This window comes from Capsicum annuum, chromosome 6, assembly GCF_002878395.1.
Source record: "Capsicum annuum cultivar UCD-10X-F1 chromosome 6, UCD10Xv1.1, whole genome shotgun sequence".
Classification (NCBI taxonomy): domain Eukaryota; kingdom Viridiplantae; phylum Streptophyta; class Magnoliopsida; order Solanales; family Solanaceae; genus Capsicum; species Capsicum annuum.
Genome location: NC_061116.1, coordinates 221,797,858 through 221,803,152, shown reverse-complemented (window position 1 = coordinate 221,803,152; position 5,295 = coordinate 221,797,858). Strand labels below are relative to the sequence as shown.

The 5,295-nt window shown below is 28.4% G+C and overlaps 1 long non-coding RNA gene across 1 annotated transcript; it reads right to left on the bottom strand.

Moving 5' to 3' along the window:
• Positions 1–558: 558 nt before the first annotated feature.
• LOC124899378 lies at positions 559–2,603 on the bottom strand. The gene is made up of 2 exons (XR_007056830.1): positions 1,010–2,603; positions 559–917 (listed from the first exon to the last, which is right to left on the bottom strand). It is a non-coding gene; the product is annotated as an uncharacterized LOC124899378 (long non-coding RNA).
• Between the last annotated feature and the right edge of the window lie 2,692 nt (positions 2,604–5,295).

The following is a 5,295-nucleotide window of genomic DNA, read 5'->3' as shown; positions in this document are numbered from 1 at the left end:
TGTCACTCCGGGTGTTTACAAAGATGCAACTCAAACAAATATTGATATTGGTTATAAGCCTCGAGAAATGAAGTGAAAGGGAAAGAATGTTGTCATAACTTCTCAATTGCAGAGTATGAGTCAGTCAAAAAAGAAGCCAACTTGAAAGTTCTAGTGCACCAAGAAGAATATGAAGTTGTTGAATTAATTGTGTTTTTAGTACAATGTATAGTTTGGTGATTAGTTGTATGACTACTTTGGTATTTTGTTGGAATTTTTGAAGATTGTGAACTATTTTTTGTGGTCTGTTTAGATTAGTTTTGGATGAACACTTGATGTATGGTTGGAGCTCATTTTGAGCAGTTGAATGATAGATTATTGTGTTTAAAATGTCAATCAGTTGCACTTGTGTTCTTATGCTTTATATAATTATTGAATGGTGGCTCCTTTTGTGTTAAACATTTGACAGCTTTGAATCATTTAAATGAATCATTTGAACTCTAAAAAAATAGAGTACAGTAATCTAACTAAACCAATTACAACAGTAAAGCAAAATCAAAACATAGTAAGAGAGTAACATTTCACAACTTATCTCCATTCCTTCTTAATTGTTTCATACACAACAATCCCACTACAACAAGAAAGTCAAAGCAAAATAGTCCCAATACAATTAATATATTTCAGAATTAGTCAAATCGAAACAGTACCATATATAAGAAATCTAAGTCAATATTTGCCAAAATCTAAGAACATTTCTTGATGAAATTCCATGTAGCCAAAATCATAATCGCCCCAACGCATATCACTTTAAATTTTCCTGATCGATTCCTCTCTTCTTCAAATGATTTGACTTTTTTCAATAAATCTCACATCACCCTCTTTGCTTGAGGAGGCATTTCATCATCATACCAATCAAAGTAATTGCATCCACCTCTCGTCTACAAGTTTAAAGAAAAAATTAAACTAAAAAATTGCATCCACTAATCGAAGTAATTGTATTTCGTCCAATGAAGCAGCAAAAGATGAATACCTTTGAAGTTTTGCAGCAAAAGAATCTCCGACCAGTGTTGAGTTGTGTCCACGAGGTCTTAATTTCAGCTTTCACCCCACATAAACATACTCCTTTTGGAATTGAAGAAGATGAAGACAATGAAAAAGATGAATTGGACATTACTACTAAAAACGAGTAAGAAGAAGAAATTAATAAGAGTAGGAGAGTTTAAGCGGAGCAAGAGAAAAGGCTGAAAAAAAAATTTAAGAGGAGAAGGAGAATTTAGTAGACAAAAATGGTGGATATTAAGAATTGAGTATAAAAAGAGGAAGAAAGTGGGAATTAGGGTTTTTTTTTAAAGAAATTGGGTATAAAAAGAGGATAAAAGATCCATTAGGTGCCACATAAGCTGGTTCTATGATATTTCATGCGCCTCCCAAACGTGAGTACAAGCAATCTGCCATGTCGGAGAATTGAGCTCAATTGAAACCATTTCTGAAGGAGTAAAGGATTCAATAGGTACCTTTTTTAATTTAGATGTCTATACGAGAAAAGTGAAATATTTAAAGGGCATGTATATGTATTCCGTCATTTCTTTTTGTCAGCCACAATCAAAACAAGGTGGGTCCATAAAAATGACTACCATCATTTGATTGGAGATCGAGCTTTCAATTATTTTACATTTTTCTCTTTCATGTGAGGGAAGGTTCTATAAAAAAGTTCTATAAACAATATAATGTATTAATTGAGTGCAGAAGTGGACATAACTATCATTAATAATTCCATAGTGATTGAAGAACTCATATAAGATTCACAGTCAGTAATCTAAACGATAACATGATAAATTACTAATATAATGTGGAATTATTCATGATATATAGTCTGTATCTTTCTTTAAAGACGAAGTTAAAATATTTGGTAAACTTGCTGGTGCGTTAGTCCAAGTCAAATTAAAGGCTCAACAACAACATAGAGCATCTAGAGACTTGCTGAGCACTAGCATTGACGATTAAGGGATCAAAATGGATTCATCCAAACTTCTTTTTATCGTCACATGTTCACCAGCATACTCCATCTGTCTGACGTATTTGTTTTTTGCACAACAATAAGGGGTGTAAAACAACTAAAATGACCTTATTTATTTGATTAAATAAATATATTCTCTTTAATTAATACAAATAAAGTGATGAATTGTCTCTTGAATTTTTAAATACGTCAACTATTTTGAGACAATTTTTTTTTTTTTTTTTTTTTGTTTTAGCAAACATGTAAAGTAATTCGAGACAGAGGGTACCTTTATTTATTTATTGAACAGGAATAAAGAAAAAAAAAAGTTTCACTTCAAGGCATGCTATTAAATATACCATCTTTGTATAATAATTTAACATTTATTAGCTAAGAGAAGTGTATGAACTTGGTGGACACGTGGAGCCAGAGTTTTTGTTGGTATTTCTGATGCTTCTGCTCTTGATTTTAACCAGAATTGACCATATAATCTCCCCCAAACTCTCAAATATTTTAGCCTTAATTTGGACCCTTCTTGGAGGAGTAGCTTGTTATAGTGTTAGTTGGTGAAGAAGTTGCCATTAATCGAAATGTGATCTCCAACTAAATAGAGAATAGAAGGAAAATAAATTACATATATGAGAATATGGAAACCTACTAAGAAACGAGGGGTTTATATAGAATCAAAAAGGTGAAGGGCCGACATTACTTTTTTCATTTTGCAAAATTAAGGAATTAGACAGACATCAATGGATACTATACATAATATCTGAAAATACATAATTTTTTTTTAATTTTTTTTTTTGTAAAATATGTATCTAAAAATACACAAATATATGATTTCAGCCTATGTGTCTGAGATATATGACAAATATTATAATTTTTTAAAATTCATACTATGCTATATAATTATGATTTAAAGCTCCTATATTTTTGAGATTTGCTCATACTATATTAATGTATAGTTGGACGGGTGAATCTCAAAAATATACTTAAATTGGATTACTTTTAAATTTTAGCCCCAAATAAAAAAGTTTTTTTAAAATAGTCTTTATTTATTAACTAATATTTTTTAGATAAAGTTGTCTCGGATCAATGAAGTAAAAATACATAAATGATCCTCATAATGGATAACAACTCTATATTTATACCTTTCAACTTTTATTTTTTTTCTCTTTTTTATCCTACTTTGATTTTTATTTTTCTTTTCTCTTTTTATTTTTAATTTTTCAACCCTTACGTTTTTCCTTTTTTCCTCTCAACTTCTTTCTTTTTTCTTTTATATTAATTTTTATTTATTTATTCTTTCCTCTCTTTTTTTTGTTCTTTTTATTTTTTCTAAACCCTTATTTTTTTTCTTTACACCTTTCAACGTCTACTTTTATAAAATAATTTCTTTTTATTTTTCTTTTTTTTTCTTTTTAAATTTTTCTCGACCTTTATTTTTATTTCATCATTTTTTATCAATCTTTATTTTTTTCCTATTCTCTCTCAAGTTCTACATTTTTTTTAAAATATTTTTCTTCCATTCAAGTTACATCTCATAAGCAAGAGCCGACACTACTACAATGTAGAGGCAAGACTTGCGACTTTCGAACAATAAGCTACATTCATGGGTAAGAGTTGACACTAATACATTGTAGAGGCAAGACTTATGACTTTCAAATAACAAGTTATATTTCATGGGCAAGAGTTGATACTACCACATTGTATTTTGATTTATGAGATGTTTTATAACTCTTACCTTAGAGGCAAGACTTAGCTTAGGGAATTTCAAAAATAAATTATATCCCACGGGTAAGAGTTGATTCTATCACGTTATGTTTTCATTTATGAGACGTTCTACAATTAATGTCTTAGAGGAAAGACTTAGCTCAAGGACTTTCAAACTACAAATTATGTCCCGTGGGTAAAATTTGACTTTACCATGGTATGTTTTCATTTACAAGATGTTCTACAATTATTGTCTTAGAAGCAAGACTTAGTTAGCTCAAGGACTTTCAAACTACAAATTATGCCTCATGGGTAAGAGTTGACTCTGCCACAGTGTGTTTTCATTTATGAGATGTTCAACAATTATTGTCTTAGAGGCAAGACTTAGTTAGCTCAAGGACTTTCAAACAACAAATTATGCTCCACGGGCAAGAGTTGACTCTACCACGTTATGTTTTCATTTATGAGATATTCTACAACTATTGCCTTAGAGACAAGACTTAGCTCAAGGACTTTCAAATAATAAATTATGTCCCATGGGCAAGAGTTGATACTGCCGCATTATGTTTTTATTTATGAGATATTCTACAACTCTCGCCTTAGAGACATGACTTGTCTCAAGAATTTTCAAAGAATTTCTTAACAACAATTCATGCCCTTAAATTTGCTTTGATGTCAAAAAAAGAAGATTCCTTTGCGGATAATTCAAATTTTTATTTATTAGCAAAAGATAATAGAAGTTGAGAAAAAAGAAAAAAACGATCAAACAAAATAGAGAAATAAAAAAAATTGAGAAAAAAAAAGGAAAGAAAATATAAAGATTAAGAAAAAAGCAAAGAATTTTAAAAATTGAGAAATTAAAAATGAGGGGAAAAAATAAAAATAAAGTTTGAGAAAAATGAGGGGGGAAAAGAGAACTGATAAAAATAAAAGAATAAAAAAAAGAAAAAAAATAGATAATGTTTGAGAAAAAAGAAAAAACAGCAAAAAATAAAGATTGAAACAAATGAATTAAAATATAAAAATAAAATTAAAGGGAAAAATAAAAAGTAAAAATAATAAAAAATAAAATAATAAAATTAAATAAAAAATTTAAAAAGAGAAAATAATAAAAAATAGAATAATAAAATTTAAGGAAAAAATAAAAAATAAAAATAATAAAAAATAAAATTTGAGAGACAAATAAATATGAAAAATTTTAAAAATATATTTGAGATATAGAGGAGTAAAATGATACTTGTATAAAAAAAATTATTTTTAAATTTTTTTTTTTTTATTGAGATTAAATATCTAAAGTTACTCATATTTGAATCCATTGCGTGCAATTTTCTGCGGTTGGATCACTCGTATGTCGTGAATATGAAATTCCTATGAGGGCCCTTGAGCTCAAGGGGAAACCAAATACATGAGTGTCGACATGGGCCCATAAAAAATAAATATTATAAGTAAAAGTTATATAAATTTCATTCCACGATGCTAATTACTTTCTACTTCCTCCATTTTATATTAATTGATCCATTTATTAAAAATATTTATTACATTTTAATTATTTAAGTTCTAAAATTAAGAGAAGTCTATTATACTTTTTTCAATATTACTCTTATTAT